Below are 16,359 nucleotides of genomic sequence, written 5' to 3' on the forward strand. Positions count from 1 at the left end.
CATGTTTATATGACGAAAACGGCTAAATAAATCAAATACTGCAGAGCCATAAACTAGCAACAGAGCTAAAAAGCAAGTATACAAAAACAAGCCGCCTTTGGCCTCTTTAGTTTGGAGGGTTTCGGAAAAAACAACAATGCCATTGATGAGACGTTGTTTTTCTTTTCATTGTCTGAAAGGCACATTTTAGTGGCTATTCAGGTCTTGAATTATTTGCTACTGGAAATCATTAAATATTTAATGATTGAAGCCCATTTATATGTACTGGCAAAACCACTCTTTAGGCGAATCAAACCTCTAAAAATGTTTTAAAGAGAAGCGATTTATGAAGGGGTGTAATTGGACTTTTGATACTCAAAAAGTAGAGAAAACGAAAAAACCCAGTTGGCCCTATCAAATCTTACGTTCTTACCTTTTTACAAAAGCTTACATTTGTTTGGCAGAACTGTTATATTTGCACATAATTTCACTGTGACAATAACACACAGGCGACCAGAATTAAGCCCAAATGTTGTTGTCCAAATGAAAAGTTGTCTGCAGCGGTGAATCTTGCACGTATCTGCGTCACTCAGCAGCACTTTTAAAGACTTTGACGTCACTTTTTATTAGACAGTTTGAAACCATCAATATATGTACTTACTGTTTTGGGACAGGTTTGCTTAGTTTGTATATAAAACCCATTTATTCAAGACTCTGATTCAGACAGAAGCTCTCTTCAAGATATACGATGGTCAAACAGAGCTATAGTTACTGATTCGGTTTTTCTATTTCAAAATTATATTTTCTTTCAAGATTAAGGGACAAATATCACTTGAATCTATGATAACAAACTAAACATCTCTGGATTCTCTTTCTGGAAACACTGTAGGCATTCTCGTGTAAACTGCAGGACGTAGAGTGAGAATAGAGCTGCTCTGCAAGATTCAGAGGAGACTTTTTCTAACGTACTGTCAACGGATTTTCTGGCGTGACAAAATTTAAAAGTTTCTTTGGAAAAAGCAACATTTTTTACTATTCTAAGGTTTTGCTAAGGCACCTTTCTTGTAGTGAAACTATGTACCCTGTTATGGATCGAAATAGGCCAGAGGCGCAAGCACATGACTATAAAGGTTGTCCAATCAGTGCTGCCTGCCTATTTCGAACCATAACTGGCTTTATATATTTCTAAGCTTAGAGTTCACGTTCAGTATTCAGACGTTTTAAACTCTAGATAGTGTTAAATGAAAAATTCAGTATCCTTCAGTATTTTTGCTTTTCTAAGGCCTTCTTGTTCTCTGCCTTTAATCGAAATATTCTGTGCCTTGGTTTTGCTACTGCTGGTAATATTTGCTTTCCTCTTTTTTCTATTAAATTCTCAACTTTTTAAATGCATACGCTGTAACTACTACCGTCACCCTTTCCCTAGCAACAACTCCCACCAAAGCAAAGGCGTATTGGATTGGCGTGTGTCCTATGCCCTCCCCCACACCTTTTATTCGATTTCATCAGCTGTTTACTGGTTGCAAGCCGAAGCAATATAACATTAGTTAACTTTGATCGAATTGCTCTTTTTTACGATCGCTTTGGATTTTATGATCATCGTGATTGCACCAATTAACGTTATATGAAATAATGGCAACCTCTTCTCCCATCCGGGTTTGTATGAAATAAAGTCTTTGAAAGGTGGTAGGAACAGGATAAACTTTAAGTCGGAAATAAAAAACCAAGAGACAGTTAAGGTTTCTTTGATCTCAAAGGGTTATTATTTGCAGTCCATGCATTAACTGTTTCATAGTGTCAGTAAAGTGCGCTACAAGGTTAATAAGATTTCCTCTTGGCTATTCAGCCTCGTTCCTATTCTATGTTTCTCTTGTACTTAGACGGTTTATTAATCAAGCTTATTTCCTGAGAAGCTTTTTAGAAGCCTCCAAGAATTGTCCACTGTAACTTGATTGAGTCTGCAGTTTGCGTTCAGAACATTTTCGCTACAAATTGACGCATGCAGTGGACGTTTATCTTTTATAGATTTTTATCAGGAGTAATAGAAGTTTTGTTCTAAATGCTTGTTTCCAAGGTCATTGTGCGTTCTTTCCACGTGGGACGAAGCGATCTGAATCCAGCAATATAAACTAATGACACACGCTGTGTACAGTTTTCTATCCCATCAATCCTCTTCTACTTGACTATTTAACTCTTACAAAACTTTTATTAATCACTGCTTTGTTAAACATCTCAGTTATCACTTTCTCTCGTGTTTCCTTCCCGTTCTCTATTAACACGTGACTAAGTAACTAGGTTTCAGCTCTCTCATATCTCCACCCACGCGAGAGCGAATCCATCAGGATTTGCTATGCGTTTTGGTTTGGATTCTAAACAAAAATAAAATTCTATTTGGTACTGGTAAATGTCAAAAACTGGAGACACAACAGTTTCATTAAACTGAAACAAGCCTGTGCTGGAATTGAACCAGCCAGAATGTCTGGAAATACAAGACCATGTGTTGGCCATCTTCATGTCATATACTCTCTCTTCGCACAATTCCCAACGACTCTTCTTTTTTCACCTGCAAGAGTGTTTATTCACGTCCTAGGTGCTAAAGTTGTTGTAGAATAAGTTTCAATAATTTAAGTTTTCATTTTTAGGATACAAGACTGTAGAAATTGGCCTTAAACTTCGAGAATTAAAATATCTAATACCGCTCTACAGGCTTTAGGAACTTCGCTCGTTGATTATAGCCGATTACAGTCGCAAACTGGTGCTTAGCCAAAAAGTTAGACAATAGACTTTTCAGATCATTACAGAAGCTACGCGGCTGCTTTTCGTTCAAAACAGCAAAGGGATTTGAAGGCTGATGGCATACAAATTTCTCCAGCCATTCATCTCTTTTTCTTTGCAAACCCATTGTTCTAACTGTCAATAGAAAGCTAGCGATGTCTAATGAGTGATAATCGATGATAACAAGAGCAGATCTGAATACAGACTCATTTAATCAGAATCATATTTTATAGAGAAGGGAAATGTTGATTACAATTTCCATCGTCATATACAGATTTGAATCTTCTTGTACACTGCAATGATAGCAAAAGCGTTGCCTTAGATTCTCTTCTGCGCACCTGCGAGGCTTCTTATCAGCGCTTTTGCGGCTGTGCGATTCCGTCAGATTAAAAAATTGTTTACTTTATGCAGCGTAACCCCCCCGATGGGCAGCCTTCAATGAAATGGTTTTGGAATCCGGCCGTTTTTCGAATCCGTCGTTGTCTGCTAAACATTGGTGTTGAGAATACAGTAATGGTTACGTTGTTATTTCAACCCAGATACGACGATAAGTTTAGCTAGACATAAATCGAAGGAAGTCTAAAGTTACCAATGTGGTGAAGCTATGGCTTGTCCATACGCTGATTGGTAAGTAATGATACAGCATTTTGCATTGGATCTTGAATAAATCGCCGCACTGACTGCTACCAGCTTTTCGTATTTTATGATGTTATGATGTCGACGCAAAAATAATTAACCAGTATCACATTACTCTGTTAATGCAGAGGCGCTGCAAAAAGCGCTTTCACATGTCACTGAAAACTGTTTTTTATAGCGATTGCTGAAGTAAACCTGTGTGTGACACTTTCATTGCAATAGCTCACCGCTTAAGACCGAGCGAACGCGACGAGTTTCTGCCGCGTAGAATGATACCCTCGTGGTCATTCACATGCAGTTGTATTACAGAAGATGCTACCTTGATAGAAATAATGTTATTGATCACAACCTGTGCACTGGGTATAATATACCTAGTTAAAACACTTCAAATGGTTTGTTCTGCAACACTACAGACAAATACGGTATAAGTTTTGAAACCAATTTATCATAGTTCAGTAGTTTTGTTAATATGCGGACAAAAGTCGCCAGGCTTTTTTGAAACTGTTATTTGAAGCATGTCTGAATAAATGGGATTATAAATCGGCAGCATCATGGGATACTGCGCGATACTGCTTTTTTGAAAGCAGCTTTTCAATCAAGCCAGGCCAATTAATGCTTCAATTTAGTACGAATGCCAAACATATTTCCATACCTTGATATTGCATACACTGCATCAATATTGTCCCATCACAAGCGTTGATACACGCTATCAAACAATTTTTCCATTTAGTCTGGCTGTTTTGTTTACAAAAAAATCTCGCAAGTTGTTTGCATCAAGTATAATCCTCTCTCTCTATTCAATTTAATAATTCCAGGCAAATGTAATTGTGAAAAGCAAAAAAGGAATTAGGCAGCGAAATTCGATTTTGCGAAAAAAATTAGATAACAAGAAAATGTGATATGAGAAAGGTCAACGACACCAGTGTTTTTCACTTGCAACCCCACTTACAAGGCAAGATAAAATTTGGTATTATACCAAGATTCCTCTATTCACCAGACAGTTATCGGTAACTTTGATGACAAGAACAGCGTCAGGGCGCTAATGGTTTGGATATCAAGACTATAGAAATCGCAACTATTGTTTAGCAGTAAGTTAATCAGTCACAAACGATTATAAGTCAGCATAGAAAGCTGCAAAAATAATACCACTTTACCCAATTGCCAAATGATATTTTATCTGACGTTAGACCAGATACCAACAATGATTTTATGTGCGTGGAAATAAACATCTTGGAACCACCGTGTTCTTCCAATCTCGTAAGTGGTGACATGGCTCTCGTTTTGCAGCTTAGTTCCATTCTTTTTTATAAAAGACTAGACCCAAAATGACGTCGATCGTAGGATTAAAAAACTATGAACAGCACGCTAATGTGGGTACAGAATTATGATAGGTAGACATTCTAGCATTCAATATTTCCAAGAAGAGCATCTATCCAAGTTTTTAATACACAAATACAAAAATTTTGTAATTGCATCCCTCACAATGTTCCTGCAGATCAACTCTATGATATCTTTTGTGTTTTGTAAAAATTTGCGACCTGTCATAGAATATCGATACTGTTAATCATTTTGGTAGTCGACCCTGATTCCACTTCCTAAGTTATATTGTAAAAACAAAATAGATTATAGCATTATCTTCTTCTGAATTTATATATCAATTACGTGTTAGTGCCATTCAAACAAGTAGGGTATTGTTCCATTCTATTTGATAGAAGACTGGATCCGAAATGACGTTCATCGTAGGATTATAGCTACTAAATCATGAAAGCAATGTATTTAATTTCTAAAGAGTCATTCACCTTAAATATGTTTTTCATCCAAGCAAGCAAGTTTTCGGCCCCATGTCAATCATAAACCAGTAATCTTTACAGTGAACAAGTCATGTTTGTCCATTTGGCAATTAAAACAACCCGTCGCAGTTGCGTGGTCGTTGAATCCTCTGTTGCTTCTACTTATGTGAAATACCAAGGGAAAGATAAAATGGTGTAAAGCTTGTCAAAGTTATACAATAATTGCTTGGAGCAGCGGTGATTTGAAACCTGTTCAAGTATAACTTCAAAAAGATATTTTCCTTCCGTTTGGAACATGTGGAGTTGGGAACTGTGTCGTTGCTTGAGCAGCAGAAGCCATTATTTCATGGGCCATGCGCATGTTCGCGAACAATAATTTATCAGATTTGGCTATTTTGAGGAATCATGCAAAGTTGGCTTGCATCATTGTTTCATTTGGACAATGGCAACAAAAGAAATCATTTTTCTCTGTGATAAAACCTAATCTGAAGAGAAGTGACAATCACCAGAAAACAACCGGCACCAAATCAAGGAAAAAACTAAGAACCTGCTAAAGAACCTAAAACAAACTTTTGAAAACAAATATTTTTCGATAAGACAATCTATGGCTAATATTTTGGAAAGAAGAGAGGATCAGCAAAGCTTATCCAAATCTTACATCGAAGATACTACATTCAAAGATTGCAATCTTTAGGACTGAAAAGAATGATACTTTTCAGAATTGAACCTTCGATTTAATACAGTTTGTTTATAGATAATTGAGAATCACTTAGAAGATGGATTTTACAATTTACAAAAGGCATCACTGTTCTTCAAGCATACCTCAGTTTCTCTCTAGAGTAACTGACTTATGTTCAGAAAATGGCTACTAGGTTTTCGCTCAAGCTGCTTTTTTGATATATATTTTCTTCCTTGTATTCCACTAAGCTAGCTGGGATGAACAAGAAGGTTCATTCGTTTACACAGTTTGAATTGTCTTTGATGCGAGCGAAGAAAATGGAGAAGGGGGGCTTTTAGCTTGGCTCTAGGGTTTGGTTACTGTTGAACTCAAGAGTTACTTTTCCTCTGAAAATCCTATGGATTTCAGATTTTGGCGAAAATTGACTTTTTGTCAGAGGCCTTTATGTCATCGATGTGACGTCAAATTATTTGGAGTTTTATTTTTCCAAACGTCTTTGAATTAATTATGGCAAACTTCCCCAAGATATTTTAAAACAATATCTTGATAACAAAGTGAGTAATGCAAAAGCAATGGGGTCTAGCCAACTATGTCAGTGTATAAAGAAGTTGTGTTGGGTACTCTTGCCAATAGAAGATGGGATGCATCACCCCTCCCCCCTCCGAGCTCATCTAGCACATCAACCTTGCTAATGACCGCTAAGTAAGGTCCTTCTTGATGATCCACTCTATGCTCCATATGTTGCAAATAAATGGGTCATCTTGTCTGGTATTTCGTAGACTTTATAAAGCTTAGAAATCATAATCACTCTTCTATAGATTGGAATACTTTTTTGACCTGAACAATGCCTTTTGATGGTCTGCTTCCGCATATCCGATTAATCTTCTCATCGAAAATCTGCAGTATAATCCCCGGAGATGAAGACACAGCCAGGTCATTTTTTTATCCGCATTTTGATTAGACAATATAACTAATTTAAATTCAAAATAGTTAAGAAATTGCAACTTTCGAATAAAGGCTTGCTGTTTGTGATGGATCATCATTTGCCAAATAGTTAAGATGCAAATTAGAGATTAATATGAGATCGGCCGTATCATCGTTTGTCAGTATCGTACCTGCTCAACAGTCACTTGGTCCCAGACTTCAAACGCGTTAAAAATCTGATTGATGCTGCAATCAATCTTCATGCCACAAATTCAAAGCAGCCAAATAAATAACAAAGGAAAAGGTTATAAACTACATAATAATTAATAAAGAAACAACTAGAAACATTATAAGATATACCCAACAGTCGTCAACGTCAGAATCATGATCGAAATTGTTTGAAAAACTTATATAGCCATTGGTTGCTGGAATAGGTCACTGCAGTTGTGGATTTAAATGTCCCAATTAGAAATTCGGGCAGAGATTCCTCTCATGAGAGAAGTCCTCTCGTTATTTCAAAGATAAAATAAGACCTTATTTCATCTTGGTATTACAGATTAAAACAAAACCCCAAGTAAATGACTTTGCCATGGAATAGTGTTTATTAAGCCCGGTTCCCACTTGGTCGTTTGGTTCGTTTGGGTCGTTGGAAAATACCCAAACGACTGAAAAGACTCAGTGGAAACATACCTGCCAACAACCCAAAAGACCCGAAAGACTCAAACGACAGTTGTCGCAGAGATAGAAAAAATTCTATCTCCGCGCCTCAAAATACCCACGCATGAATGATTTTTGCAAGTGGAAACCGACAAACGACTCAAACGAATCAAACGACCCACGCTTTTTTAAATTTTTCTTCAAGAGTAGGGTTTTATCTTGTAACCGCGTGTTTGACTAGAACAAGAACAAGATAGCTGAATATTTCACAGCAAGCTTTATGGAAAAGTTCAAAAATACGAGTGCTATTATAACAATTACTGGAAAGAGTTTAAAAATAAATACAAAAATATCAAATCATGGCAAGCTATTGCACTGAAATTTAGTGATCTAACATCGTTGTCTGTACAAAGTCACCAGAGGTAGAAATAGTTGACTTTGCAACATCAGTTGTTGTTTATCAAATGCTACCATCGTTCCTTCCACGCATGCCGCCAAAATTAAATTAGCGATGCATGATGCAAGCAATGAACAGCATCAACAACAAACGACTCAAAAGACTCAAACGACCAAGTGGAAACCATGCTTTAGAAAACCCTGATTGTTCAAAACTATCATACAGATTCCGCTATTGTGTTGACAAGAAGATTGTTTTCACCCTCGAACTTGGTCGGTTTGTAACACATTCTATTGGCACTGATTGGGCAGTTTTAACATTTTCCATCATAGTTCTGCCTTTTATCGTCTAAAGAGTGTCAGAAAACCTCTAGGGTCTCTTAAAATGCTTGTTTTTCAATGCCATTTCTACTTCGCGTTTTGCCTTGATCGAGAATCTCGAAGGTTCTAGATACAATTATTATTGACAGTACTGTAGTACTTATTGTCTGTTTGCTAAAAAGCTTAGGCCTTGTTTTCGGGGATACAAAGAACTACGGAATGGAAAGGAAAGACTCTATATGTATGTATGTGTGCATGTGCAGTTACTACTTTTTAAATGCAACATATTTAATACAGTTTGCCAGTCCGTTATAAAGAACTCAATGTCGTAGGCAAAGAGTTGTTGGGGCTTTGGCGTGTAAAACAGGACGGTTTTGTGTTATGTTGTTGGCTCCGGACGCTTATAGGGTGGAGTGCTAAGAACAAGTTTGATACTAATTACAGGAAATATTTGGTGCAGCAAAACACCAGCTTTTTCCTCTGAAATCTTTAATACAGAAGGTTTAGAACTTCTTATGGTGCAAGTTTTTTAAAATTTATGAACAAAAGAAAATTCTTGATTCTAAAAAATTATCTGCTACCGCCAACATTATCTAACTGCTTCCTTCAATTTCTTGAAAAGGGTAACATTTTGGTACGTATTTTAGTTGATTTGGGCATTTCATTATCAATAACGCGTTTTTGCTAATAATCGATCGCTTTTTTATCAATAAGAGATAATATATCTAATATCGATCGAATGCTTTTCGCCGGGGGCTGTGCTGCCTCTGGATAGCCATGACAAAAGGAACCATACCAACAACAGATTCTTATCTTTGTCGTAATCTTCTATTATCTCTTTGGAAGTTTTTTTTCACGATCGTGATGCACAGCATGTAATTATTGCAGAGAAAAGTTTCATGGCTTTGAACGAGAATGATATATGGCCTATTTTGAAAAATTTACGATAAGCAGAGACTTTACACTTGCACACGACTTTCATTCTTGGTTGGACATTAAATGTTGTGACATGCTGAGGTGTCACTAAAATATTGAATTTAATATGTCTAGGAAAGCAATACTTTATAATCGTTCACATACGATAAAACCCATTCTGTCTCATTTGAAGAACCTAACCACTGCCGTTGGTGTTTAAATCGAATTTTTTAAATAGGAAGGCCAACAGACCGAACGATATTATGTTGAACTGACTTTCAAACTAACTTTCCTTCAACTAACCAGTGTATGCTTAATTACCAAACTGGTTTTAACTGGTTAAGGTGAAAACATAGATATAGAAAGAGCGATGAATTGATTACAGGTGTAATCTATATTGATAAAGCTTGTTTTATGTAAAAAAAAACCAGAATTGGGTTTCAAAAATGTAGTTCTTCCAAGTGGAAGCAAACAAAGAGATCATTTTGATTACAATGTTTTCGAATGGTATGAGCAGACAGGGTCCAAAATATCAATATAGCAAACGGTTTAATAAAGTTTGATAGCCCAATTTGCACCAGCTCAGCAAAAAAGGAAGTAAACTGGTACAGTTGCAATTACAACCAAAATATTTTAGGGCACTTTACTCTGTGCTCTCTACTGTTCGCCCTCGCTTGTTGCGTATTCAACAAAGTCATTCGCCCACGCTCCTCCACAGCATAAAAATGTCCAGTGCCTGACTCCTACTACTTCGGGTTTGTAAGTCAGAAGAGCCGAGTTTCAAAAAACACTGCCTGTTCTTTTGAAAGTTCTACTTGGAACAGCATTGAACTGGTAACAAGATGAATTAGAAAGCTTTGCAAACGTTGTCTTAGCAGAATTGCTATTCATTTCGGTCCCTCGTATCAAAACAAGAAATTCCAGACTGTTGTCTGGTCTGGTACCGTAGGCTTGTTATCGCGTTTTGATAAACTGATATATAGTAAATGCAAAACCTTGGTCTGATTAGATGACGCGATCATCGACCGAATGAAATTAACAAATTATCCTCTAACAAATTAGAAGAGCCAAATAGAGTTGTTGAATTATGCAGTAGTTAGACGCATTTATTCTAGCTCATCCGAATTATTTAACATCATTGCGGAAAACTGTTTAGACAGTGTTTTTTTGTCTGCTGTAAGGTCAGTTATCTTTGTGGCAAAGAAACCAAGTGAATTGGTAAGCTTTTACAGATCTGATATCATTGATATTATCAGGTGCCCTGTTACAGGCGCTGAGAGCATTTCTGGGGCCTAGGGCCGAAAGAAATATGGGGCGCGTGATTAGGAAAAACTGTAATTGTCATTGTTTTTGTTATAGTTAGAAACTTTTTTATAACTTTTGGAACCCCTCTGGGTATGGGGCCTGGGGCAGTCAGCCCCCTCTCGGCGGGTCTGGTACTGAAGAAAAAGGAAGTTACAAAAGTTAACCAATTTCATCCTGTTTGTAAAAGTCGTCTATCCTTGGGCGAAACGTTTTATCTATAGGCTGCACATTTGAATGATGCAAGCTTATTTATCTGTTTCAATGAAGTATTTTCTTTAGTCCCGGAAATCAGTTAAGAGACTTAAAATTATTAGAGAAGGAAACGCCGTGCCTGTGTATTCTTTGTTGCAATTTGAAACCGAATCTCTTGGGGAGACGAAACTATTCGAGCCTGAGCTAGCTTCTCCTGGAAGAAAATGAAGATATCAATAAGTGAGCACTACATGTACGTGTTTGCATAGAAACTTATAATTATGAAACAAACAATAGTTTATCATTTCCCGAGTCAGATAATTATGATGGGCATGTCCTGGTAGGTTTAACCTCCATATAAGGGGCCCTGTTTTGCTCTGTGAAAAAAGAGATTTCCCTTCAAGATAAGCATGGCGGCCTAAACTTTCTGGTCTCTGTAATTCAAAAAACTAATCAAGGGAGCCCCTCGTGGACTGACTGTTTTTTGGACAAAGTGTTCCTGGTGAAAGTTACTAACTACAAAGAGGGAAGGCCGAAAGTTACATTTTAGTTAGTTAAAAGTCCTATTTCAAAAGCAAAAGGCTATGGTAGAAATATGTCGGACATTTAGGCCAATTACATTTTTGTGTAACAAACTAAACGTTGCAGCTTCGGATTTTTTCAGCCCCGAGCACTAATTAAAACTACTCTTCCAGTTCTTTGCTTTCCTTTCATCCTATCTGAGATAAAAGAAATTATAAAATAAATTGTTTGTTGCATCCCTGAAGCTTGAAGGATTCCATTTTTCCATTGTGTCAATATTTTATAAATAATTATTGGCGGTAATAGAGTGATACCAAAGCAATTTGTATCATTTATTTAAAGAGGTTAAATTGAACATCTATTTATCTATTATTAGTAGTAACTAAAAGTTTTAGGCTCTTAAAAACATAAAATTTTACATCTAACGACAAGCACTTAGCAGAGGGTGATGCGGTCTCTAATCACTCTAAATGGTTTTTCTTTCAGACTGTTTTAACCAATCGATAAACGTTTTTGCACGCAACTATCAGAAAAGTGGTTGGGGGATGACCTTAAGTTCAAAACATTTATAGTTTGAATGTAAAATATCGACGTGATTATTAAGATCAAGTCGTCTTTTCGACAGCCTACTATTGTTGCTTGCTGTTTACGTTCAATAGTCTTCGTTCCTTTTTCCTTGTTCTACCAGGAAATAGAAAAGACTTCACTGTCTGGGGCCAAGTCGACATCAAATAAATAAAATTGATAACGTTAAACCAGGCTTGACACATTTATCTTCTTTAAAATTTCTGGCAAAAGACCGTCTAAATGTATTGCCAAGATCTTAGCTCACTTTCTTCATAATCTTAAATGCAAACAAGATTTCATTAAATTAAGCTTGCTTAGTTGGTCATCAAATCCCGATTTGTGGAACATAATTTGTGGAACATAATTGCCAAATTTGGTTTGGCAATCTGATCTTCAGATAACGCTAATTTGCCATGCAATATAAAGGAAACTACCGATTCCTGCTATTCAAAGATTCTTGTTAGAGATACTAAATTTCTTTATCAGACAACTATCGAATTTAGCGAATCGTGTGCTATCCAGTTTTTGTTACTTATTTTGTTTACTCCATCAAGATTTATGCTGTTGGTTCTTTTATTTTATTTAAACATATTTGCAAATTACTGTTTCATTTTCTGAAGAATCTAAAAAACTTTTAGTTTCAATTATGGAAACGCATGTTTACTTGTGGTTTTGTTACAGCGGTAATCTACATAAATGTCCATGGCTCAAAATATCTTTGCAAGCTTGTAATCGTTCTTGGTTTTTGATTAAAAAATATCCATGAAATAGCTAGCTTTTACTTACAGAAAAATGCTTGAAAGCGACTAAACTTGTCTCCCCGCGTATGTCTCCGAACTATAAATTTTGCCGTAGATGCTTTACTTTTCACGTTTTTTTATAATATTTTAATATTTTATAATGTTTTGTTTTAAAATACTGTATGATATCAACATCCGTCTCGAATAACTTCCCAATATTTTGTCTGTACGTCAAATTACGTATTTTGTCTGTACGTAGGCTTTTTGGTTTATTGCTTTGGTGCTTGGTAACCCAAAGACTATATGACGTGTAAGTGACACACCAACAATGCCACAACTGCCACTACACTGCTTTTTTAAAAGAACACACTTGATATGAATACAGGTGCGAGATTCGCCAAAAAAGAACAGGAACAGGCCTAGCCTCCGATGAAGTATTTTAAAGTTTAATCTCATGTTTGTAAAGCAGAAATTTAACAAATAAATTGATTTTATAGACTAGGATAAATTTTCAATATAAATGCAAAACGATAACCATGTACTACAAAACATACCATGCAAGACTGTTATTAAGTGGTCTTAGAACCAATTTTATAGCATGTGCGTTTAATGTAAATCATTGGTGAATTTAGAACAGCTTTAAGAAATATATAAACATTGGGCCTAACATCAGGCAAAAGTTAACCCTCCCTTATAAAAAAAGCTTGTATTCCATTCTTTCATTTTTACCATGTTGCTGACCCAATTTGACAAGTTTGGTCTTTCGCTTAGAAATTGATTAAACTGTGCCGTTAAGGAAGTTTTTCAATTAATATATCCAGACCCAGTTCATCATTTTTAGTTACATTCAGTTTATGGTGTCTGCCTTCACGACATGGGTCATTGTCTAAGAGATCTAGGAAGGTGCAATTTGTATTGAAGCGTTTGTTGTGAAGTATAATACAAATAATTGATCCATTCCTTTAAGAAGTCTTTCCTTGTTCTTTAAGGGATAACTAAATTGATCACTCCTACTCCACTATGCGCAACTGACTGTGTTTCCTAATGCTATTGGATCGCCGGTAGAGATTAACCTTGAATTGATTTCATTGCAGCTTCAATAGTCGCCAAATCATATACTTTCTTTAGTAGCTGAAACTTAACCACATCCTTTAGCCAAAGTGGATTAGCTGAAATAACCCGAATTCTTATCCCTGAAGTTCAAGATTCGATCCAGTGGATAGAAAAGGTCTCTCCTTTTACACACTTTTATTCAATGAAAATGCATATTTCTTTTGAGAATCACTTTATACATAACGCCTAGGTTTTCCTTCTTGCAAAACGTTAGCCAATAATAGCAGCTTTCTTTAGATTTTACAAGCTTTCGTCGTCATATCAATTGGTTTGGAAACTAAATCGATTTCAGCTTAGCTGTTAAAAACCTAATTGCTTTTGGCCAAATGATGATTCTTGAAAAGCAGCATCACTGAACCCAAATACATAAATGAACCCGAAGGAAGCGTCTCAAGAAGAAGAGGGGATGTCAGTGCAACTGTGATGACAGAAGAGGATGCTAATTCATATGGCAAACACTGAATCAAAATATTATATAATTCTACATAGAGGCTTCGTTTACTAGCTCTTGTAGGTTTTTTTCAAATGCAGAAAAATATCGTTTATGAAAATGTTGAAAAGCAACGGGCCTAAGATCGATCCTTGAGGAATTAGTATACTGGTATCATCTTATACTACCTTTCAAAACACCCTCTTTATTTTCTGGCAAACGTTATTACTGAAAAGTAATAAGGTACTGAAAGTACTTTAGCTGCTCGTTCTTTTGTGGCTCTATTTGAACAAAACCTGTAATGAAACCCATCTCAAGTGTGCAAAGCTGCCTAAAAGAAAATAAACTTAGCACAGCAGCTGATGCAATTCTTATCTATCTGTCGCAGTACACTGGTAAATCGACTGCTTTGCTTGTATATCCGTATTCGTAAAACGTTTTTCAGAGCACTATAAACAAACTGTTCTTTTCATGTTTTGATGAAAAATGGAAATATCTTTGAAATGTTTTAATTTATAAGGATATAAATTGCTCTGCGTATTGAATAACAAAATAGTTAATAGCAAAATACGGAATTGTAGTTGTGTAACGCATATCTCGAATAAATGTATACGGAATTTTACGAAGTACTGGAGAATATTGCAAGGCCTATCCTGAAAGAAAATTTTTTAGAGGCATTGTTTGTTGTCAATTTTCTGTAAAAAATTTGGCTTTTATTAAAGACAGTCTCTTATGTGCCACTGTCCAATGCTTGATGGCTTTAAATTCTAAAAATCCATCTATGGGAAGGGAACTTGCGTTGGCTGGTTTTCAAAAATTGTTACATTTTCAAGTTATGAAAAAGGATAAGCTTCCTTTCGTGTATTATCAAGCGAGAAGGTTTCTCTAAAAACATTGTTTCTTGAAGCTTCAATATATTTGTTTTTATTTTAAAGCTAAACCTACAGCTGATCTCGACTGAACAGCGCTTTGCAAATTTTAATCAAATGTTAAGATCATTTTAACTGGGTTTTTCAAGCTTTGATGAACCAGAATCCAGGAGACAACTGTTCCACGTCAGTGAGCCGAAGAGAGGCTATCCAGCAATGCAGTAGTTTTGAGGAAGGCAAATGCACAGCCTGGCAAAAGTTGATAAAGTTAAACGAAATTAACATTGTGCTTTAGCTTTTCTTTTTTCCTGATAAAATGCAAAGAGCAAACAATAAATGGTTTGACAATAAATCAATATCTAAGAAACATTCATTCAAAAGATACAGTTTTGAGGCAAATAAGGCAAAATTTTATCCGTAAAAAGGTTGAGGCGTTTTATGAACCCTGTGCTGAACACTGCTAAACGCCACTCACTGAATAGAACTGAATAGGGTGTAAAAACAACCTTAAAATTTCACTTAACCTTGATGTTTAGTTATAGTAAGTGAGATGTTGAGAGCGCTTTAACTGGGCTTTGTTGTCCGTTGAAATTCGTAATGCACCAACAGATTATCCTTCAGGTCGTGACTGCGTGCATTTGCAGATTCAAGTGCATACTGCCATCAAATCTACTGTTTCACCATTTTTTTACTTAAGCAAAGAAAAATTAACACTGTGTATAATCAGCTTTTCAAATTAAATTTTAGGCACTTTTGAAAAACCAACGACTACGACGCTATAAAGTGGTAATACCATTGGAAACAGAAGTATCTCAGCTGCAGGATTTATCCTCGTTGTGGAGTTTCAACATCTGGTTTGGCAGGGATTTCTGCTTGAACGGTCAGTGCGCTTGATTCCATCACAAAGGTGGAGAGGATTTGTGGTGAGAGGAAGTGGCTATTCATTAGAAGTTGGATATCTAACTCAACATTTCTGGTAAGTGCATTGAACATAAAGGATCTCAATCTGTAATATTTTGGCTATGTCAAGTTGTCTGTCAATTTCTCCAATTTTTATAAATTATTGAGCCGCTTCCAGCCATCGTCATATTTATTCCACTGATAGTTTATCAAGAAATATTTCATATTAGATATTGATATTTTAATCATTTATACAAATAACATGGTTTATGCTTACTCCTTTGTGCTTCTGCTTAATTTGCCAAAGCTTGCAAAAAAGAAAATTTAAAGCAACCAACTTGAAAAATGTCAATTAAGAAACAAATAATTTTTCTGCATGAATGTTTTTTACAAGTAACATTCGCTATATGAATTACAATGTGGACTTCCACCGTTCCAGTGAGAAGATCTTGCTGTTTCTTAAATTGCCTGTCCTTAAATATATTGGGAAAATGTTTTTACAATGCTATTTGACAAATGTTTTGTATCTATTGAGAGAAAAAACGAGAGTGAGAAGAAATAGAGAATCTTTTATAACGCAGAAAATGCTGGATGGGAAAAAGTAGTGAATATGAGAGTTATATTATGTAACTTATTTTTCCATAATTCC

The sequence above is a fragment of the Rhopilema esculentum genome, chromosome 7, assembly GCF_057945365.1.
Source record: "Rhopilema esculentum isolate cy_ngs chromosome 7, ASM5794536v1, whole genome shotgun sequence".
Lineage (NCBI taxonomy): Eukaryota > Metazoa > Cnidaria > Scyphozoa > Rhizostomeae > Rhizostomatidae > Rhopilema > Rhopilema esculentum.